Source organism: Dipodomys merriami, unplaced genomic scaffold (assembly GCF_024711535.1).
Source record: "Dipodomys merriami isolate MVZ:Mamm:240054 unplaced genomic scaffold, mDipMer1.0.p SCAF_40, whole genome shotgun sequence".
NCBI classification, from domain to species: domain Eukaryota; kingdom Metazoa; phylum Chordata; class Mammalia; order Rodentia; family Heteromyidae; genus Dipodomys; species Dipodomys merriami.
The window spans coordinates 4,319,575-4,344,638 of NW_027205604.1; the positions used below are offsets into that span (position 1 = coordinate 4,319,575).

A 25,064-nucleotide genomic window follows, 5' to 3' on the forward strand; every position below is an offset into this window, starting at 1 on the left:
TTTAACTGCATACCACATATTGGAAGATCTTATCGTCCATTCTCAGGAAACTTTGGTTAAGGTCTGTAATGAAGAATGAATCATGATCAAGTTGTGCTTGGAAACTGTTCAGGGGGAAGATTTACATAAAAAAGAGGACAGGAAGATATTAGAATATGTTTTCTCATAATGAATATATGATAGTACTACCTGTTGTGTTTGATGAACGTCCAGGACTTATCCTCAAAAGATACGAACTCAATTTGGGCTACATGAATTGCTTTTCTTGTTTTTTTATAGCTCTTCAGGTAGTATTTTTCAGATGATTGAAAGATGATACTTTGAAAGAGACCAGACTGGAAAGGAAGAAGTCAGCCATTAAACTATCTTAATAATCAAGGTGTGAGGTCAAAGATCCTTTACTTGTAGAGAGGGAAAAGGAACAGATAGATAAGGAAACTTTAGTAGGACTTATATCAAGTATGTCTAGAGCTGGAAGAAGATTCAAAGACAATTACTGGCTGGTGATATAATGAGTAGAAAAATAATACAGGTTCTAATTATCAAGTCTTCACAAGAGGCCCAAAGAAACATAGGTCCCATGGTTTCCCTTATTTGCAGTAACGAGTGTATGTCCAGGACAAGCAGAAAAGGTCAAAAGCTATGAACCCCAAGTTAGGGACGCAGAGGTTTTATCTTTCTTGCTGTTTTTTTTTTTTTTTTTTTTTTGGTCGGTCATGGGCCTGAACTCTGGGCCTGGGCGCTGTCCCTCAGCAATTCAGCTCAAGGCTAGCGCTCTACCACTTGAGCCACAGCATCACTTCCGGCTTTTTCTGCTTATGTGGTGCTGAGGAATCGAACCTAGGGGCTCATGCATGCAAGGCAAGTGCTCTACCACTGAGCCACCTTCCCAGCCCATCTTGCTGTTGTTTTTAATGCACTTATAATGTACTATGTGGGTTTTTTTTTGTTTGTTTCTTTTGTATGTTCTTCCCCCGTGGTATAACCCCTGTGGTCACTGTATTTGATTCTGGTGCCTTGCATCTTGTTTATACATTTTTCTAATTTGGGGAAGGGAATGGAAATAACAAAATGCTGAAACAAGAATACAACTTGACCCCTTATAACAATGAGATGTACAAGATACTATGTTGAAAATGAACTTTACAACTTGGGGGCGAGGAGGAGTGGGGAGGTGGGGAGGGAAGGGATGGTAGAGGAAAAAAGGGGGAGGTAACAATGCATGATAGGAAACGTGCTCATTACCTTACTTATGTAACTGTAACCCCTCTGTACAGTATCTTTACAATTAAAAATATATACAAAAAAGTTTAGTTTTGACAGTTGAATTTTGAAGCCTAAAGATGGCAGCCACAGGAAATATTTACTATGCAAAGACTGGGGTCTGAGAACTAGGGCACTGCTCGGGAGATGGCTCAGGGTAACATTATCAGACAGGTAACATTTGCAAATAACGAAAAAGTTAAGTATGAAAGCAAAATGATTTAGCAAAGAGGAAAAGTTAGGAAAAAACATATTGTAGGAAGAGTCCTGGGAAGTTAAACAGGTAAATATAATTGACATGAAGGAATGATTTCAATGAGGAATCCAGAAAACCAAACACACTGTGAGAGAGAGAGAGAGAGAAAGAGAGAGAGAGACAGAGAGAGAGACAGAGAGACAGAGACACAGAGACAGAGACAGAGACAGACTGAGACAGACTGAGACAGACAGAGACAGAGAGACAGACAGAGACAGAGGGAGACAGAGACAGAGGGAGACAAAGAGAGAGACACAGAGAGAGAGAGTGATAGTCTTGGGCTTGAACTCAGAGCCTAGATGCTGTCCCTGAGTTTTTTTTCTCAACACTAGCACTCTACCACTTGAGCCACAGCTCTACTTCCATCTTTGTGGAGGTTATTTGGAAATAAAAGTCTTTCTTGTCCAGGCTTGTTTTGAATTGAGACCCTCAGATCTCAGCTTCTTGAATAGCTAGGATAATAGGCATGAGCTACCAATTTCTGACTCAAAATGTTTTGTTTTTAATGGAAGGGAATGCTAAAACTTTTGCAGTGTTCCATGTATTTATTCAAGTCAAAAATAGACAGTTACCCATGATACTTCCTTCTTTAATCACATTCTTTAAATTTTAGTTCATCAAAACTAGGAATCCATGGAAATTTCTCAATACAATAAAGGCTGTATATGACAAAACTACAGCCAGCATTATACTTAATGGTGAAAAACTAAAGCCACTTCCTCTAAACTCAGGAATAAGACAAGGATGTCTACTCTCTCCACCTCTCTTCAATTTAGTATTAGAATGCCTAGCTACAGCAATAAGACAAGATGCAAATGTAAAGGGGATCCAAATAGGGAAAGTAAAACTCTCCCTCTCTGCAGATGACATGATCTTGTATTTAAAGAATCCCATGGACCCCACCTCCAAATTATTTGAGCTGATCCAAAACTTTGGCAAAATAGCGGGGTATAAAATTAACCCTCAAAAATCAATGGCTTTTCTGTATGTCAACAATGAGAAAAGTGTGGCTGAAATTAGGAAAGCAATTCCCTTTGTAATAGCCCCATACAAAAAATAAAATACCTAGGAATTAACTTAACCAAAGAAGTGAAGGACCTCTATGATGAATACTTTAAAAATCTGAAAAAGGAAATCAAAACAGAACTTAGGAAGTGGAAAAACCTCCCATGCTCCTGGATGGGAAGGATCAACATCATCAAAATGGCAATTCATACCAAGGCTATCTACAAATTCAATGTGATACCTATCAATATTCCAACCTCATTCTTCAATAAAATAGAAGAAGCAATCCAAAAATTCATATGGAACAATAAAAGAACCCAAATAGCAAAAATGATCCTTACAGGAAGAATAGTGCTGGAGGAATATCAATATCAAATTTCAAACTCTACTACAAAGCCATAGTAATTAAAACAGCTTGGTACTGGCACAAGAACAGGACTGAGGACCAATGGAATAGCACTGAAAACCCAGAAAGGAACCCACAGATTTATAGCCACCTAATCTTTGATAATGGAACTAAAAAATGGAATGGAAGAAAGACAGCATCTTCAGTAAATGGTGCTGACAAAGTTGGTTAATCATCTGTAGAAAACTAAAGCTAGATCCTTATATATCACCCTGCACCAGAATCAACTACAAATGGATCAAAGACCTCGAAGTCAAAGTAGACACCATGAAAACATTACAGGATGGAACAGGAGAAACCCTAGGTCTCCTTACCACAGGCCAAAATTTTCTTAATAGAGACCCAGAAACACAAAAAAATCAAAAAAAGGTTGGACCAAAGGGATTGCATGAAATTGCAGAGCTTCTGCATGGCAAAGGACATAGCTAGCAAGATCAATAGAAAGCCTATGGATTGGTAGAAGACCTTCAGTAGCCATACAAGAGATAAGGGTCTCACATCTAAAATATACTTGAAACTCAAAAAATTAAATCCCCCAACAACAAATCCTCAAAGAAATAACTGCCCAATAAATAAATGGGCTAAAAACTTAAAGAGAAACTTCTCTGAAGAGGTAATAAGAATGGCCAATAGACATACTCTCTGAGCTATAAAAGAAATGCAAATCAAAACAGCATTGAGATACCAACTCACCCCAGTTAGAATGGCTATAATCAAGAACTCTAATAACAGCAGATGCTGGAGGGGATGTGGCCAAAAGGGAACCCTACTGCATTGCTGGTGGAAGTGTAAACTTGTTCAACCACTTTGGAAAGTAGTATGGAGGTTCCTCGAAAGACTCCACATAGAGCTCCCCTATGACCCAGCAATTCCACTTTTGGGCATTTACCCCAATGATCACAAACAAGACCACACTAAAGCTACCAGCACAACTATGTTTATTGCAGCCTTATTTACCATAGCTAAGATATGGAACCAACACAGATGAATCAGTAGATGAATGGATCAAGAAAATGTGATATATATATATATATATATATATGTATACGTATATGTATATATATATATACATATACATATATACATGTATATATACACATAAAATGGAATTCTATGCCTCCATCAGAAAGAATGACAGTGCCCCATTTGTTAGGAAATAGAAAGACTTGGAAAAAAATTATATTAAGTGAAGTAAGCCAGGCCCAAAGAAACATAGGTCCCATGGTTTCCCTTATGTGCAATAACTAGTATATGGTGCTTGGAAGGTGGCTCAGTGGTAGAGCGCTTGCCTTGCATGCTCGAGGCCCTGGGTTAGATTCCTCAGCACCACATAAGCAGAAAAAAGAAAGTCGGAAGCATTGCAGTGGCTCAAGTGGTAGAATGCTAGCCTTGAGCTGAAGAGCTGAGGGACAGTGCCCAGGCCCAGAGTTCAGGGCCCACAACATGACACTGCCGCAAAAAAAAATAACTAGTATATGTCTGGGACAAGCAGAAAAGCTCAAATTCTATGTTCATATGACCATATAAGTTGATGTTAATTGAAATGAACCCCAAAATAGAGACACAAGTGGTTTTTTCTTTCTTGCTATTATTTCTAACGTGTTTGTAATTACCAGGTGATTTTTTTTGTTTCTTTGTATGTTCCTCCCCCATGATATAACCCCTGTTTTCACTGTATTTGATGTTGCTGCCCTGCATCTTGTATATATACTTCTCTAATTTGGGGAGGGGAAAGGAAAAAAACCAAATGCTTAAATAGGGATACAGGTTGATCCACTGTAACAATGAGATGTACAAGACACTGTTGAAAGATGAACTTTACAATGTAGGTGGTGGGGAGGGGGGTAGTGTAGTTATGGAGGTGAGAGGAAAGGGATGGTAGGGGAAAAAGAAGGAGGAGGCAACACTGCTTGCTCGTGTAACTGTAATCCCTCTGTACAGTATTTTTACAATAGAAAACATAAAAAATTACTTCATCACCAACTCTAGGTAATTCCTAATCATTCTCCTCCTACCCACCATCCTGTCATCTTACAGAGAGTAAAACTTTCTTTGTAATTGTCTCTGTCTTAAATCTCTGTCTTCTATCTCTAACTCTTTTTTTTTTTTTTTTTTTTTTGCTTATGTGGTGCTGGGGAATAGAACCCAGGGCCTCATACATGCAAGGCAAGCGCTCTACCACTGAGCCACCTCCTCAGCCCCTATCTCTAACTCTTTTGAGTCTCTACCTCTCTCTCTCTCTTACTCTCTCTGTCTCTCTGTCTCTCTCTCTGTCTCTGTCTCTCTCTCTCTCTCTCTCTCTCACACACACACACACACACACACACACACACAAACATCTACAAACATACATAGTACCTAGTAAATGTTGCATAAAGCTTCTCTTCAACCATTGTTACTTTTTCACTTTATTTTTCTTTTGTATGTCAATCATTCCCTGGGAACAACTTTCCCTATCATCCTTGACTACATCATTGTCTCCAAAGTCAAAACCTTTTAGCACGATTACATTTATTATCATGAATTATTTGTGAGAGTATTCAAATAATATATTTTTTCACTAGGCATTTAAACTGCGTGACGGGAGAAGGAGATTATTTCTGGTTTAGCTCAATTTTGTAATCACATTGATCGTCAGAGTTTCTAATCCACAGTGGAAGTTCAATAAATATTTATTGTGTGAATGAGTGGGTGAATGCAATCATGAAATGAGCACTCTAAATTAAAGCTTAACACGATAGAGAATGAATAAGAAAAGAATGTGGACACCTGAGCACATTCAGAGTCTGTGGGAAAGAATTTTCTTTGAGTGAGCACTAAACATGTGTTTGAAATCAAAATTACACACAGACAACTTTTCACAGAAGCATATAAATCAGAGCACATCTACTTTCTTTATATGATTTTTTTTCAGATTAGCTTCAGCAGACACTAAATCCACTTGTCAATGGGGAAATAGACTTAGAATACTGAGAAGTAGGTTATAATATTCATTTAGCCAGTTTCCTATGTAGCAGAGCTATTGTTATTTTTCTACACTCAAAAATATTTTCTCAAATTTAGCAAAACATTATCTAAACCTTCTTTCTCCTTTATATGCGCCCTCCCTGTCAACGGTTCTTTTGATTTATTCTTGCAGAGAAGTAACCCTTGTGCTGTTCTATTTTTACATTTTAAAAGCAAATAGTTACCTTGAATTATCTAAATAGAGAGCCTCACAAAGCTCTTGCCAAGTACCACATAGAATCAAATAAAACCACTAGGAAGCACAGTTCCACCAATTGTTGGTCATTCTTACAGATAGAATGTTATAATTTCTCCTGTCTTAATTTTGCTGCTAAAATTAGGCAAAAAAATTCTTCTCAAAATCAAACACTTGTTTTCCTTTTAATTTCATTTGGGATACACTAGAAGATAAAATAAAAGTCCAATGCAACCAATGTTTTCACAATAACTATAGACATACAATCACTCTAAGGAAATTTTAGCTCAGTTTGGTGGAACCACACAATTATTTTGAGGTCTGAAATTTTCAGATGCTTGTGAGAAATCAAGCTTAGATTCAAGAATTAGCTCATGAGCAACATTTACCAAATGCACTCCTTCTCATCAGCTATCACATGCAGAATGTCCAGAATAATTTTCTGATTGGATGCAAAGCAAGAAAAGATTCTAGATTTGCATTTGAATTGCTGGCTATTTTTAACTTTCTAAGAATTTCACTATGAAAGATATGCTACCTCTGTGGATAGAGTTATGGAGTCAGGTACTTGACCTTTACTGTGTTTCTAGTGAAAATTGAGTGGGAAAAAATGTCTTAAAATGTCTGATAAGCCAGTTGCTTGTGGCTCATTCTCATAATCCTAGTACGCAGCAGCTGAACCTGGAGGATCAAATTCAAATCCAACCTTGGCAAAAAATGACTTTTACTCCTAATTAATCAAAAGAAAAATGCTGGGCCAGAGACTTAGCTTGTGGTAGAGAGCCAGTTATGATCAAGAAAGTTGAGTGCATGACCTCAGTTTCTCTCTCTCTCTCTCTCTCTCTCTCTCTCTCTCTCTCTCTCTCTCTCTCTCTCTCTCTCTCTCTCTCTCTCTCTCTCTCTCTCACACACACACACACACACACACACACACACACACACATACACACACACGCACACACACATACATACACACTCACACACACACACACACAAATAAAATGTCTGATAGAAATAGGCTGACTCAGTTGCTGTTGTTTTAATTTCATGAATTTAAAGTGGTGGTGTTCAGGAGGATGGTGGCTTGAGCTTAGATCAAACAAAAAGGCTTCAAGACTGTATCGCAACTAATAAGCTGAATGTATTTGTCTGTTGTTCCAACAATTCAGGAAGCAGAAACAAGAGTATCGTGGTCTGTAGCAGGTCTGGGAGGAAACAAGAGACCCAATCTGAAAAAATAACAGAACAAAAAGAGATAGGGACATGGCTCAAGTAGTGGAGCCCTTACTTAGCAAGCACAAGGCTCTAGATTCAATTCTATTCTAGCTTTCTTGCAATCAAACATTATTTATAGGATATCAAATTATTTGTTTATCTATAAATCTCAGGGAAATTTCCAAGTATATGTAGTATATAATAATGGATTTATATGGGAAAAATCCAAATTAAATCTCACACAGAAATTTTTGCTGACTTAAAAATTATTTCCAATCACAGAAGAGCCCATGAATAATATGACCTAGGAATAGTAATGAAAAGACTGATAGTTTTTCTTGCCTTCTCCTTCCTTAAGACCTCTATATACACCATAGTGTAGAAAGGAGATATATGCAGTTTGTAGAATCTTAAATACCAAGTTGAACATCCTAGTAAGCAGTATAAAAACATTTACCCGATTTCTTTTGGCTTTACCTCAGGGTAGAATGAGAGAGCAAAGGTATTGAGAGTCAAAAAGTAATTTTTAAAAATTATATATACTTCATGCTGGTGCTGGTGGCTAACACCTATAATACTAGCTACATGGGGGCAAGAAAGTCTGTGACACTCTTATTTCCATTAACCACTAAAATCCCAGAAGTGGAGCTGTAGTAGAACACCAGGTTTAAACAAAAAATCTAAGAGATCCCAGGCCCTGAGTTCAAACCACAGGACTGGCACAAAATAAAATGTAACAAAATACTATATTTTACATAGTTCTATTTACCTCAGAGTTATGAAATCACAGTATCAACTCGCAATAAATTTGCAACCTAAATACTTGGACTAAAAATTAGTGTTTAAAGTGTTATGTATTTTACTACCTTTCTTTCTTTTTTCCGTCCTTCCTTCCCTCCTTCTTTCCTTCCTCCCACCCTACTCTCTTTCTTTTTTCTTTCTTTTTTCTTTCTTTTTCTCTCTCTTTCTCTTTCTCTCTCTTTCTCTTTCTTTCTTTCTTTCTTTCTTTTTTCTTTCTTTCTTTCTCTCTCTCTTTCTCTCTCTCTCTCTTCTTTCTTTCTTTCTTTCTTTCTTTCTTTCTTTCTTTCTTTCTTTCTTTCTTTCTTTCTTTCTTTCCTTCCTTCCTTCCTTCCTTCTTCCTTTCTCTCTCTCTTTCTTGGGCTTGAACTCAGGGACTGGATGCTAGCCCTGAGCTTTTTTACTCAAAGCTCTACCACTTAAGCCACAGCTCTACTTCACACATTTTTAATGGTAATTGGAGATCAAGAGTCTCACTGACCTTTCTTGCTTGGGCTGGCTTCAAACTTTGATCCTTAGACCTCAACCTCCTGAGTAGCTAAGATTACATGGATCAGCCACTGGCACCCAAGTATTCTTTTAAACTCAATGAATGGTTTTTGTTAATAACAGAAAATGAGTTCCCACAACCTGACTCATTCAGAATTTTAGTTTGACCCTCAAGGAAAACACAAAGGTGACAAGAAACCTGCATGTGGGACTTATCTGACATTTTTCCTGATTAGTACAAATGCTGGCAATGTAAACCAAAGGTCTCCTATTCAACACTATAACCATCTTGTCTTTTTTTCCTAAGGAATCAATCATCTTGACATCTTGACAGCTGATTTTTTCCCTCCCCTCCCCCTGTGCGGAAATTTTCATGTCTGCTCATCTGTCACTGGGGCTTTGACAAGAAAGGGGCTTATGCATCTGCTGTCTGAGTTTTCTGACTCAAAGTCAGCTTTGAAGGAAAATTCTCACCGTGTGCATTAGAAAGATAGGGTTGCAGCTACAGGCCAAAATTATAGAGAAAGGAGGAAATTGAGGTAGTCAAAAAGAGTGTCAGATGTAGTCTGAGACTATCAAAAGATGTAATAGGACAGGTGAATGAGAGGTTAGTAAGCACATAGCAGATCCAAGGTTGCTTAGTATCAATGAGTTGCACTCAGTACCATGTTTCTGAAGTGTGTGATCATTTTTCTTTCTTAGATCCAACTAGACCCTGACAAACCTAGTATACATATGTCATCGATGCATTCAACAAACAGTTCTTAAGCATTCACTGCTGCTGTCAATTTAATGAAGGTGGATGGAGGACACATAGTGAACTGAACACTAAAGAAGAAAGTGATAAGGGACATAAGGAATGTGGTGGAACAGTGTACAGGTAATCTTGAAACGAAAAGAAAAAGATTATAGGTGACTCACACCTATAATCCTACCTACTCAGGAGGCTGAGATCTGAGGATCATGGTTCAGGAAAGTCTGTGAGACTCTTATCACCAATTAACCACCAGAAAACTAGAAGTGGCACTGTGGCTCAAGTGGTAGAATGCTTGCTTTGAGCTGAAATGTGCAGGGACAGCACCCAAGCCCAGAGCTCAAGCCCTATGACAGACAAAAATAAAATAAAAATAAAAATAAAAAAATAAAAATCTGTGGCATTTTTGACAATGACATATCTACATTTTAAAAGAGAGTACTATGTACTATTATAGCCAGAATAAAGAGGAAAAAATAAAGAAAACATCTATAAAAATGCAATCATAAACTACACAGATCAACTTTCAGAGACCTCAAATTTGAGAAGTTAGTTGGTACAGAGGTGATTGGAGAATTTTTTATTGAACAATTTAATGAAACACTTGCATAAAAAAGCAGTCGTGCTGGATGTTGGTAGCTTACCCCTTTAATCCTAGCTACTAAGGAGGCTGAGGTCTTTGGAACAAGGATGAAAGCCAGCCGGGGCAGGAAAACCTGTGAGACTCTTATCTCCAATTAACCACCAGAAAACTGGAAGTGAGCTGTGGCTCAAAGTGGTGGAGTACCACCTTGAGCAAAAGAACTTAGGGATAGTGACCAGGCCCTGAGTTCAAGCCCCATGACTGACAAAACAAAAAACAAGCTGGATGTTGGTGCCTCACACCTATAATTCTAGCTACTCAGGAGGTTGAGATCTGAGAATTATGGTTCAAAGCTATTCCAGGCAGGAAACCCCATGAGACTCTTATCTCCAATAAACCACTCAGAAAACTGGAAGTGTCACTGTAGCTCAAGTGGTAGAGCACTAGCCTTGAGCTGAAGAGCTGAGGGACAGCACCCAGGCCCAGAGTTCAAGCCCCACAACCACAAAAAAATAAAAATAAAAATAGTCACTTTATACATGGAATAATTAATAATACTGCCAATTTCCTGCACATTATGCACAGCAGTCACATTCTGTGTTCAGTTTCTCAGAGATTCAGCCAGTGGGGCTCCAGAGAGGAAAGATATTGGAAACACAGAAGATGGACCCTGACAAGGCTGAGGAAAGGTGCTTAGTTGAAGTTTTGTCTCAGGAATTTGAATCTACAAATTAGCTTTGATATCTCAGAGAAGCAGATATTTTCCCAGAGTTGCTTTTATCCTTTTGGGCCTAATGAGAAATGAGCAAATGTCACTCATCTCAGGAAAATCTGTCTCTGGTTTTGGTCAAATGCTCCAAAGCCTTGAACTCCTGAATAATACATTGATGCTAACATCTATTATTTTGATAAAAAAAAAAATAAATTTGACAAAGGAGGAGGCTACAATGCTTGATAAAAAATGTACTCATTATCTTGCCCATGTAATTGTAACCCCTCTGTACAGTATTTTCACAATAAAAAAATTTTTAAAAAATTTAAAAATAAATTTGAAGATGTTGCCGTACCAAAAAACAAAAACAATAGGATATTTTAAAGTAAACTCTCTAAGGGCATAATATATACAATAAATATTCATAATTTCACCTCAAATGATAGTTCAGTAAAAATAGGTAATATGTATTGTATATTTAATTTGTGCCAGGCATGGTATTAATAGCTAGGCATAGATTTTTTTTAAAAATCTCATACCTTATGATTTATTTATAATTACTATTATATACTATTTATTACCACAGGTATAGTTCTGCTGAAGAGAAGGCGGCTCAACAAATTGAACAACAATTAACAGCAGAACTGGGATTATCATAGCCACAAAACTGTTTTCTAATACTTCATGTCACTGCATGTCTAGAAAAAGAGGTTTCTCTATTTGCAAATTTGAATCATTTAAATTGTTCCAGGAATGTTTGACTCCATTCTTATGTTTAGGCAAGTATTTTTCAGAGGGGAAAGAAAAGCTTTGTCTTTAGGTTCTTCCTTAAATCAAATTTCCTATAATCACTGCAGCTTTCAGCCACTAAATACATTACTGATGGTTAATCTGACATTCTTTGTATCATGAGTATCTATGGAAAGAAAAGTATATTTTAATAGCTTGCTAGCTCTCTGACCTTGAGCAGTTTGATTAACTTCTCAACACCTTAGTTTTCTTATCTGCTCAATGGAAAAGTATGATATCACTGCTGAGAAATGCTGTGAGGATTAAGTGACAATAGCAACAAGATATCTTTTACTTCTCAAGCATCTTTCTACCAGGTACTTTAGTGGGGAAGTGGCATACATTATTAAATTTAATCTTCAATCCAAAGAAGTATTATTATCATCATGTGCCAAGGAGAAAATAGAGACTCAGAATGATTTTTAAAACTCACCCAAAGTTACGTACCTATGAAGTAGAGGTGAGATCCAGCTTGGTGTTTATCTCAGATGCTGTGTCCTCTGTACACTATCTCTGTAAACTGTTCTAGAAATAGTGAGGGGTTATTGTTTAGACCTGATTTGGACAATCAAATGCCCTAACTATATATTAATTATTTAAAAGTATATACCTTGTGAATGATAGAGTATCATGGTTACATGATTCATGCTATTTGGGGAGAATGCAAATGAATATTGATATTATTGATTACCACTGGCTGATTCCTATTGCTATGAGACTACTGGAACTCTTTTCTTCAAAAAAGAAGACTGATTTCAACTCAACCTTCCAACAGGTATTCAATTTTTTTGTCTTTTCTTTTTTTGGTTCTGGGATCAAACCCAGGACATTGTACTTCCTAGGCAAGCACTTTGCCACCGAGGTACATGCCAGCCCAGGGTTTTTAAATTTTTCCCTCTTCCTCTTCCCTGATCAATAAAGAGAAACAGAGAAAGCATAGGGATGTATCTATATTCATGTGTATAGGAGATCTACAAAGAGGTCCTTTTTGAACTTGAAGTCATCATTTGGGTTAGATGAAATTCAGACAAATTGAATTTGTATTTACTTTCACACAGATTGAAATTAATGATATAGTTTTCCCCCTCTATGAAGAAAGGAAGAAGAAAATTTCTTTGATAAACCTCCTTGACTGTCCTGAAGATACTCAATATATTTTTCTTTGAAAAAAGCAATATAATGTTATATTAACATTATATTAAAAACCTGATGCCTGGAACCTAATGCTGCTTGTGAGTTTTTATGAGGAAAACATTTACTTTCTATATGGAACAACTTGCTCAATTATTTGACACTTACTTACTGAGTGCCTGCTAAACAGGAAGCCTAATAGCAATGACCTGAGAAAAGTGAAGGACAGAGTCAAGTGGCTATGTAGAAGAATTTCTAGGCAGTCATTACAGCAAAATCAAAGGTCCTGAGGTTTAAGAGTACAGGACAAGTGTGAAGATGAGCATGGAAGGCCTGGGTGACTTAAGTGGGAGAAGCTGGTCCTGTGGGCCCCTCAAGGATTTGGCCTTAATCTGCATTCAGATAAGAGTGCATGCTTTTGAGCAGAAGATACAATTTAATTTTAATTTTGGATGAGCAATGGTTTTGGAAACAGAATTGAATGTATGATGGGGTGCAGAAGGAGGCAGAAGGAACAAATCAACTACTGAAAACGTATACTAATCTGTTGTCAATAAGCAGTGGAAACTGTAAGTACTTAAATTTTGGATACAGTTTGAAGGCAGAGATTTTTCTATGATATATGAAAGAAAGGATTCACAGAAGGTTGTCAGATTATTGTCTTTTCTGAACAAGGAGGACTCATGTTTCTGTTTATGAACGTGAGAAGAAACTATGGGAAGACTTCTATGTGGAAATCAGAAATCTGATTTCAACGTGGGAAATGTGAGACCTTTGGAAGGCAATGGGATGTATACATTTGGATGTTTAAGTGCAGAGGCTAGAGGAAGCATCCAGGTTAATGAAATTTGTGAGCTCTCTGTGTATGGATCTTGAGACTAGGTTTTACTCACTAAGCACATAAATAAAGAAAAGGAATACATTTATACTGTAACATTTTAAGATCAAGGGCACAATGAGGAACCTGAAAAGAAGTTAGAACATTTTTTGTTTATGAAAAAGTAGAAATTTTACACACACACACACACCTTTTCTATAAAATCCAAGTAAAGAATTGGGAGTCTGACTCTGCTGAATTTCTCATGATATGTCAAGAAACCCAAGGAAGTCCTGGCAGCAAATGACTTTCCTGCACAGTCCTGTTTGGACAAATAACTTCAGAATTTGGGGTGAATAAGTAAGAGAAAAGGATAACATGATTGGAAAAAAAGGCAGAGATAAACTTTTGTGCTATGTTTTCTTGTGACAACTATATAAAATTAGCAACTATCCAAATAAAGAGAATAAAATGCACCATACTGAAACAATTGCTACTGGTATTTTGGTGTACTTTTAAAAGTTTTTCCCTTCACACATATGTATATAATAAACAAAATTAAGATTATATTATAAATCGTATTACAGTCCATTTTTCTATATGATTTAATACCTAGAATACTTTTGAAGATTCACTTTTCATCATATTTCCCACTAGAGGAGGGAAATGATTAAAGAATTGTTAGTGTAAGAAATGCCAGCTCCAATATCTTCCAATACAGTAGGATGATAACTGCATGTGAATAGGAGGCAGAAAAATAAGAGGAACTCTGGGTACCAAGTGTCTTAGTGGCTCACAACAGTGGCTATGTTACTAAAGAACAGAGATATTAAGGCTGACTAAAGCTGTATTCTTCTATGTGGAATCCCCCCTCACTTTCTGTAGGACTATTTTTTGTTATTATCATTGTTACATAGCAGAAACTGAAAAGGAAGAATATTTTGTGTCTGATATTTAAATGTAAATGGTCAATGAAATTAATTAGTGTCATAAAATAGATTATTTATCTACATTGCTCAGATTAACTTTCCTCACAGCTGAGAAGTAATTTGTTATATTTCCTCTCTATTTTTCATTGTGTGGGTTTGCTGTCAAGATACAAAAAGCAGCAAGATTTAATATAGGAATTTCTCCTAATAAATTTGTGAAAATTGTGAAAAGTCACTTTATCAGTGAAGTGTTATAAATTTAACCTTAGCCAGATAATTTCTTTTATTAATGATTATCACAGCACAAATTACCTCCAATGTAAATACTTGATATTATAAGACATATTGGTAAGGTCACAGCCAACGAAATTCCTTCTAAAATTAGTGAAATTAATAAAGACAATTAAAACATTATCTACCTATAAACTTCTAATAACAGTTAAAGGTACATGTATATCTCTGTGTAGTTCAAGCTCTTACTATACATGGGTTCTTGGCTGGTGAGCTCAATTGGATGGAGAATGGGACTTTACATGGTCAAGGTCACACATTCCACTGGCCACACAAAAGCAAAAAAATTATGTCATAGTTGAACCAGGAATTCTATACAGTCCTATCATGATCATGTGTTTTTGCTCACATAAACAGCAACAAAGATAATTTGACTGGTTTCAGTAATATCCATCACACTTAGAAAAAGCAGAAACCAAACTTTCAAGCACAGATGCTACTATTACAAAGCAATGATTTCAACTGCATGTGAAGGACAGCTTCTCACAAATACATAAACTCAACTGCATCAGACAAGAGTAAAGTCCCAGTTAGCTTTAAAATTCCAGTATTTAGCAGTAGAAAAACACAGTGTAATGATTTTTCACTAACATTGCCTTAATAGAGAAGTTATAGAAGCATGTGAAGAATATTACATTCGTAAATCATAAATATATGATTATTTCAGATACCTTTGCCATTCATTATAGCCAAATCATTGCTTCCGATTAGAGAGTTTTTCAGATAGCAGTGTCTTTACACCTTGGAGTTTGTGAGGTCTACCAGGGAAATAATCAGTGGCACTTAGAAAATCACTCATAGGCTTTCTAACACTTCTCACTGAGGGTCACATGCAATGACAAAGACTGAAACTTGCTCCACAGATGGAGTCGGGGAAACATTGGTTTCTGATTCTTGCACTTTTGATTCAACAAAATCTCTGTCCGTGTTTCCTGACATTTCCTTTTGGGTAGCGCTTAACCAATCCCATATAAAGTACAAAGCAAGGTGAGTTTCTTTCCCCAGCAAATCTACTCATTTTCCACTGGACTTTGGAACCCAACTACCTTCATTCAAGGGGAATTTCGTGTTTCTGTCATTAAAACAATCAAGGTAAAACAACAATTCCATAATCTCTAGCAAATCACCATTTCCTTCTGCAGCCCGGCAGTTGTTGAAACACCAGAGTAGCGACAGAGGGAAAGCCCCTTCTTTGGTCTAAAACTCTTGATTTGCTGTAGCAAACCATACAAACAGATCAGCTTTCAACACACAAGATGGACACAAAGGTGGCTGTTTTTTTAAATAGTAAATTCAACCTGAAATAGTTTTTTTAATCAGGAAAATCCACCATTCTCTTCCAATTTCACCTTTAAAAAATTACACTCTGACCACCAAATCGCATTTGCCATGGCAATAAAATATTTACCTAACAGGTTTCAAGTGTTAAGGATAGCTTGCTCCTATTTTCCTTGGACCTTTATGCCTCCCACCCACCAAAGTCTTCACTCCACCCTCTCAATAGCCCAGCTGGCACCATTGATAAGAAGCAAACTGTTTTCTCCGTGACCTCTAAGCATTCTACTCCACGAGAGAAAGCAGCGTGGAATGCATACTCAGCAGGCTACGAGCCAGCCTGGAGCCAGTTTGTCCTCGAGGCATTTCTGCCATAAAATATAATACTATCCACGGCGTTTTCCTCTAAGCAGAAGGAATCCCACTCCCCTTGCTGCTCCTCACTCGCACCTGGCTGCAATTCTCCCCATCCACAGCTCAGAGCAAACAAAAAACACAAACAGCAACAGATTCCTTTGTTTTACATGCAAATCCTACCTCCGGTGTAGTTGTCACATCTTCCTCAAAAGCCACACTTAATTTTTAATGACAGAGATCCAGTGCAGTCCTCCGAATAGCCACGGGCAATCATCATTACCTCTTCTGCCTAAAGCCTTCGTGGACCATTCATGTCACAACCCCAGCTAACTCATGGCTTTAATACTCCTTGCTCAAAATGTCTGAAAGAGTTTGGAAGGACAATGGGAGTGACAGGCACGCTAGACAGCCATGCTTAAAATTAGTTATCGGAAGCTCGGTTGAAGCTGCTTCATACTGTTTTGAAAGCGTGCAGGAGGTAGGATTTATTAGCCTATGACAGGCATGCTGTTTCTGTTTTTATTAAATACTGTAATAGGCTGTCTGTTAGCAATGCCGTGATAGGCGGAGCATCACTTCCCACTGCTTTCGAATTCTCATATTAAAAAGGGAGAGAAAGCTCAGACTTCCTTCTGAAGCACCCTATCCTGCCTAGTAGATCAAATTTCCAAATCCTCTCTTAACTACAGGAGAAAAAAAAAAAACCAAGAAACTCTTTTTAAAAGTCCCTAGATTTTTCTACATTGAAAGTGAAGTTGGGAATAAATACTTTCAGATATCCGAAATGATCCTCTTAATCCCAACAAGGGACTTGCAGTTTTCCCAGTTATACAAAAAAGAAAAGAAAAAACAAGCTCTGGAATTAGGTAGAAGAATCAATCCAATTGGAAAAGTTCTCCTCAATTACTGATGTATGACTTGTGCTATACATTTACACGAATTTCAAATTATATACAAAGTGGATAGAATAGATCAAAGCATTAAGTAATTATTATGTGGTGAGATACAAAGCTTTCTGTTGCAGTGTGAAGCAACCACATGCCAGCACGACTGTTTGAATGGAAAGAATGAATGAGAGGTGCAGGCAAAAGGGATGTGTGTGCACGACTTTGATCTATTTTTTGACAGTTTTGATTGTGGAAGATACTATTGGCTAAGGAGAAGCATATTTTGTGTCTGGAAATACTACTCTAAAAAGTTATAGGTACCTTTCAAAAATGGGGAAATATAAAAAGTTCTTGGTAGCTCCAACTATGTAGATCTATACTCTTTCTGCTTTTCTTTCTCCCATTTTGTGATCCCAGGAGCAATAGTTTTATAGTAGTTACTATGGAAACTGAGTACCTGCTCCAAGGGAGGGGCTTAGAGAGAGCAACAAATGTACCATTAATGGAAATATAGTATATTAAAAATATACTACATTGAAAAGAAATAGAACAGCAAGGAGCAAAAACTGCTACACATTCACTACTAGAAAAAAGATCTCAAATGAAAGAATTTAAATCACCACTACTTAAATATTCTAGTTGTGTTATCTCAAAATGTTATAATGATCACATCATAATATCTAATGTTTTATTATATGCAAGAACTGCATATCTGAATTGCTCAGGCGTCTGATAAAAGATGCTATTTTCCCTCCTCTTTCTTTCGAAACTCTTGCTTCTCAGTTTGAATATGGCCTGATTGTACATGAATTTTAGTTGTTACTTGACTGGTCACAATTCTTCTCATGAATAAAATGTGATTCAGTAGAAAAATAATCGACTTGTATCACAGACCATAATCATATTTCATTCTAATTGAGTATCCTTACAGTGATTTTCTTGGAGCAAAACCAAAGTCAGAAAATACACACTGCAATTTGAATTTCAAAAATTAATTCTGTGCCCATTAAGTTGCTAGGGCAGACAAAAGTCTTTTTTTATATTTTCTATTCATCAAATAGAAAAAAAGTTTGTTGAAATCTTTCACTAGAATCCTGATCACTGAAGAGAAACTATTTATCAGAGTAATTAAAATTTCACAGCTGTAAGGAGCTTGGGGAATAAAAATTTATTGTCTCTATTATCTCAGTTTCACTGTTTATAATTAGAGTAATTCATACTAACAAACTGAAAACACAAAAATTGTAAAATGAAATTGAGTGGTAATTCTTCAGGATATTGTTGAAATTCTGCTTCTATTAAATCTAGAGAGGTAAAACAGTCTAATGTGGAACTCCATATAGATTAATCCATTGATGTGGTATACTGATGTCTAGAAATAAAATCAAGTATACATAGACAATTAAACTCTGACAAACATACAGTCATTTCAGTTTACAAAGGACAGCACTTTCAAGAGGGTTTTGGCCCTAGGGAAGGTGGCATATACCTATATTCCAAGCTACTCAATTGAGATCTGAGGATCGTGATTCCAAGCCAGCCTAGACAGACCAATCCAAGAAACTCTTACTCCAATTAACCTGAATAATCCAAATGTATAATGATATGGCAAGTAGAGATCCAGCCTTGCGTAAAATGCCAACTGAGAGCATGAGGCCCAGATTTCAAGTCCCATTACCAGCATACATGCACACACACACAGACACAGACACAGACACACAGACACACAGACACACACACACACACACACACATACACAAAATGAGTTTTGGGTATTATTACATAGCCATATCTTGAAATATAAAACAAACAAAAATACTCTATATCTTGCAATATACACAAAAATTACTCAAATTGATGATAGACTTAAATATAACATTTCAAATTATAAAAGTACAAAAGCACTGGAGGTAAGTTTTAATAATTATGTTAATCAATTTTTTCTAATGTAAGGTGTCTCCATAAAATATCAAGCTGATAAATTAACTTTATCAAAAGTAAATAAATTAAATAAATAAGCATATAAGATGAGTATGAACAGATAAGTCACAGAGTAGAAGATAGCATTTGCTGATTTTTTGTTGTTGTTGTTAGTTGCGGGGCCTGAACTCTGGGCACTGTCTCTTAGTTCTTCAGCTCAAGGTTAGTGTTCTACCACTTGAGCTACAGCATCATTTCCACTTTGGAGAGAGAAAGGGGAGGAACAGTAAGAAGAAGAGGGTTGAAGGTGGGAAGGGGGTTACAAGAAAATTTCTCTATTGACAGTCCCTCTGCAGGACTACTGTGGTTAATTCAGGAAGCAGGTGCGCATAAGACAAGATATGAATGGATATGATTTTAATCTTGCTTTAGTTCTATCCTGTAATGAAGTTTCCTAAAATGAAGTATCTTAAAGCCTAGCCCTTCTCCAGTGAGAGAGAAACCTATGCCAGATATGTTAAAAGCTTGTTCTAACATTGTGAAAACAGTTGATCTAAGGATTGCATTTAGTAACTCTTAATATTACTTTTCTGTATAGATCCCTGGAGAATGAAGTTTGGGCTAGCAGAAGTCTGGAACCACAGCGATATGTCAGAGCTACATTACCAAACACATTCTGCAAAAATGCTTTGTGCATTTCTAACTTGATAACATTTCCACAGCATCTGCTCTCTGGATGCACATTAAAAAAACACACTCTGCAAAGAATTTGTGTGTGTTAACAAATATTAGGTTGAGAACTAGAGACTGGGTGAGAAGAGTGTGATCACAAAAGCCCAGAATTTGCAGTATACATGCACAGCCAGCAAGTGAAATGGCCTAATGAGTGAAACAATGAATGCATAATTTCATTATGAGTCATCACTATTAAAATGAAAATTTGATAGATACATATCTAGAAAATGTAACTATTTGTTACAGATACAAGTGCTAATTGTGTTTTGGAGTGTATAATCTATGCAATGAATAATACAATGAATTTGTCCTGATGTGACTAGTTGCTAGGAATAACAGAAAAGTTAGTTTAGAAAAGACATGCTTCCTCTTACCATGTCCTGTGAATGCCAAAGATGCCTCATTCTGAATTGATTGATCTTCAGTTCACCTGTAGGTTCCTTCAAAAGGTGCCTACTAATATAAACTCAGATGTTAAATCCTAGTATTTAAGAGACAACAGTTGAAGGAAACCTAACATTTTAGTAGTATCTAAGGCTGGTATAGAATGGAGTGTTTTACTAGTCTTCATCATTCCTAGTTTAGATCATCTTTAAAAAAATGTTTAATGAGTATCACTATTGCATTGGTTCCCCCTTTGTCTTTTGTCTCACCATTATTTTTGTTTCCCTTCCATTCCCTAATTCAGATAAATGTATATACAATACCCAGGATAATCAAATACAGTGACAACAGGGGATTAAACCATAGGGGAAAAAGAAAAAAATGAAATCAAAGGAGAAATAACTTCTCAGAGTATATTCAAAACAACAACTACAAAGGAAAACTTCTTGTTTCCATATCATGTTAGAAATGAACTTTTCAACTTAGGAGGGTATTGAGGGGGAGGGAAAGTGGGAGAAAAATGAGGGAAGGGTTAACAATGTTCGACAAGAAATGTACTCACTACCTTATATATGTTACTGTAACTCTCTGTACATCAACTTGACAATAAAATTAAATTTAAAATGCTTAATGAAATGAAAATTTCTAAATGCTTACAGTGATAGGATATATTCTCCCTCATTTTCCAATGCTTAGAATGAAGTTAGGAATAAAGACAGAAGAAGGCCAGGCAAATACTATCAGCTCTATTTCTAGGTAGGAAAATTGAAGATGAAGGAGGAGACAGGATTTCCTTAAGACTACCAAACCTAGAAATATATCTTCTAACTTAAAATCAAGTGTCTTTTATTTTATGGAAGCTTACACTCTAAAAAATTTTTACCTTTTGAGATCCGGAAATATAATTACTAAAAGGCGTATGTATGTGTGTGTGTGTGTGTGTGTGTGTGTGTGCTGGTACTAGGGCTTGAACTCAGGGCTTGAGTGCTGTTCCTTAGCATTTTTGCTCAACACTGACATAGCTCCATTTCCAGTTTTCTGGTGGTTAACTGGAGGAAAGAGTCCTAAGGACTTTGAATTGAGATCCTCAGAGACTATATGAGCCACCCTCTGGTGCTCATGTTAGAAGGATATTTTAAAAGGTTGAAATAAAATGAAACCACAGATTAAAAGAAAATGTTTGAAAACATTTAACAGAATAAAGAACTATTATTCAGAATAATAATCCTAAAATTCAACAATATAAAAACAAACAACTTGCACTGGTGGCTCATACCTGTAAACCTAACTACTTAGGAGGAAAAGTCTGTGAGGCTCTTATCTTCAACTAACCACCAAAAATGCTAGAAATAGAACTGTGACTCAAATGGTAGAGTGCTAGTCTTGAGCAAAAATTCTTAGAGACAGCACCAAGGCCCTGAATTCAAGCCCAAGACTGGCACAAACATGGGATCACACACACACACACACACACACACACACACACACACACACACACACACACACACACACACACACACATATGCACCCTCCTCCCCACAAATATGTTAAAGATCTAAGAGATTCTTCGCCAAGAAAGATATACAAGCACTGAAAAGCATATGATAATATGAGAAGATTTTCCACATCACACATCCTCAGGGAAGTAAAAGCACAGGAAATGAACTGTCATGAGAGTGGAAAAAATCCAGAACCATGAGTACAAGTAGCAGAGTTTCTCATTCAGAGCTGGTTGGAATGTGAAATGGCATAGCCATTCTGGAAGGCATTTGGCAATTTCTTATAGAACTACACAAAATCTTAACACACTACTATATGTGGAGTGTGTCTTCCAAAATCAATGTATAAGACACCTATTCTCAAGTGCAGCAGTGCTGAGAGGTGAGTCCTTCAAACAGTGATCTTGGATGCAGTTTGTCAAAGGGCTAGTCTACCCACTTAGATGGTAGACTAGTGTTATTGTTGGAGCTCATTATGGCTGGAATGTGTTTCTGATAAAAGCACGAGTCTGACATTTCTCTCTTTTTCTCTCTGTCTCTGTGTTTGTCTCTCTCTCTCTGTCTCTCTGTTCCACTACCCTCTCATTTTTATGCACATCCTATCTTGCCCTTTCATCTTCTGCCATCCAGCAAGAAATCCATTGTCAGATTCAGGCCTCAACCTTGACCTTCCAAACTTGCAGAACTATATGAAACAAATCTCTTCCATTACAAAAATTACTCACTTTCCTGTACTGTTATAAAAACATAAATGGACTAAGACACACATGTCCTAGTAATCAAACTCCTTAAGATTTATTTCCAAAGGATTTTTAATCTTGCAGCTATAGAGAAACCTACAAAGAATTTATAACATATTTATTCATCATTGCCCGACTTGAAAGTAACCAAGATGTCTTTAGGAGATGAACAGAGAAATAAACTGGTGATTCACACACTGGAATATTATTCAGAGATAAAACAAAATGAGCCATCAAGCTATGGGAAGTGTAAATGCTCACCAGTAAGTGAAAGTCTGACAGAGCTACTTACTGACAGTAAATATTTGACATTTGAGGAAGGCAAAGCTGTGGAGTTAGTAAAAGATCAATGTTTGTCAGGGGATAAGAGGGTGGGGAGGATGAGTAGGTAGAGCACAGAATCTTTTGAGGTTATTGAAAATACTGCATCACTCATGTCATTATACAATAGCTCAAAAGTATATTATGTACCCTGATGCATTAACTCTAGTGCAAGACATAGACATTGCATGACTATGATGGTCAGGGTAGGTTCTTGCAGCAATGTGCCACTCTAGAAAGAGTTGTTAATAAGAGAAGGGGCTATGCAAACACAGGACAAGAAGCATGAGGAGGGGAATGTGGAAAATTTCAGAAACCATCTCTGAATTTTGCTGTGAATCTAAAACTGCTCTAAGCAAACAAAACCTCCATGACAATCAGTATGGAATCCCAGCAGTGCCATTCTCATGTACATATCCAAAAGACATAGCACCAATATGTAAGAGAGACATCTGTATCTAATATTTATTGTATTATTTACAATAGTCAAGAAACAAATGTCTGTCACCTGCTGACTGGATAAAGAAAAGGTGGTACATATACTTAGTACAATACTACTCATCCACCAAAAAAAGAAAAAAAGAATGAAAGCCTTGTCATTTGTGACGACCTGGATAGAACTGGAACTGGAAATCATTATGTTAAGTGAAATAAGGCAGGCACAAAAAGACATGTACTATATGATCTCACCATATGTGGAATCTAGAAAGGCTAATCTTGAAAAGTTCAGAGTAGAATGGTGGTTCTGGAATCTGGGAAAAGCTGATTATAGCTAGACAGGAGTAATAAGTTCTACTACACTAGTGCACAGTAATGTAACTGTAGCTAGGGAATATATAGTTCAAACAGCTACAAGAGAGAATTTTGAATACTTTCAGCTTAAGGAAATGATGAACATCAATAAAATACGTTTATCCTGATTTGAACACTGTAGTTGTATAGAAATATCACATAGGGTTCCATAAATATACACAATAGTTTTGTCTTCTTGTTCAGTTAAAAAAACTTATTTTAAAAATGTAAATAAAGTCATGAAAACTCATAAAAACTGCATGAAATGTAGATCATTGGCATAGTTTTAGTTTTTCTTCATAGAAAGTATGCAAGGCTTTCTTTTTATTTACAGCTATTTATGTTTTCAAACAGACTAGGGAAGTATTCCAAAAAGGATAGACCATATATTTTCACATTTCTAAAAATGGACTGGACAGTGAGCAATAATTAATGGGAGGAGAACAGGACTTCCTGATGTGAGCTATCAGCACAAGACTGAAATTCAGACCATGATTGGGTCATCTTCTGGCACTCTGATTTTTTTCCTATTGGTCTTTTAAATAATTAGTAGAAAAGGTTCTGCAGGAAGTCCTTGCTCATTTGGCTTATATGTGATCTATTTCTATCTGTGGGTAAGTAGTTGAAATAGAAGGGGGCAGATAATCTAACACACTCCAATTAATTTACCCTCATTTCTAGAATAGTTGCCCCCATCTCCTATACTACTCTCCCCTTTCTACCAAACACAGAGACATATTAGTACCCTTGGTTGGACATCCATGAGAAAGCACTCACATAGCCTAGTTCTACCATTATTTGAAGCCATCATTCTTTGACTGCATCATTGCATTTGGCAGAGAGGTTATTGGGGCCGCATTATCATCTTTTTAAAGGCTGTCAGAATATTGGATATAAATCAGCTTTAAAATAAAACCTAAAATAGAGCATTGAATGTTGCTAGGGTTTTATTTCATTTGGATTCTCCTACTTCCTTACTGACATTTTTACAGTTAGCAGAAGCATGAACTGTGTCAGTGTGGTATTCCAGGATGCTACTATTATGTGCCTTCTATACAACACAACAGTATGATACCTACTGCTTTTAATAGAATAAGTTAATTAAAAGACATCTGTCTTCTGAACAAAATAGCAAACCAAAAATCTTTGGTATGTAGAAAGCCTTAAGATTGGGTAGAAAGGACAAGGATTTATCTGCATATTGGTATTCACAATCATGTGTGCCTTTTACTAATTCATTTTATGTTGCTAGATTCTTAGATTGAGGGAAGAACTATATTACAAACATTAAAAGGTCTTGCTCTACAAATTTATACACACACACACATGTGTGTGTATATATGTATGTATATATATGTATATATATATATATATATATATATATATATATATATATATATACTTCCTGAAGTGCACTTGTAACATCACATTTATCAGGAGTATGGGTCAGAGTGGGTCATAGTTTCACTTCAAATACCACTTCCCTCATTAACAAATAAACATGAAATCCCAAA

The 25,064-nt window shown here is 36.5% G+C and overlaps 1 protein-coding gene across 1 annotated transcript in view; it reads right to left on the reverse strand.

The window, feature by feature from the left end:
- Positions 1-16,742, reverse strand: part of Kcnmb2 (potassium calcium-activated channel subfamily M regulatory beta subunit 2) — a 293,266-nt gene extending 276,524 nt beyond the window's left edge. The window contains exon 1 of the mRNA XM_069991868.1: positions 16,453-16,742. The gene's annotated coding sequence lies outside the window, so the exon portion shown is untranslated. The remainder of the gene's footprint in view (positions 1-16,452) is intronic.
- Between the last annotated feature and the right edge of the window lie 8,322 nt (positions 16,743-25,064).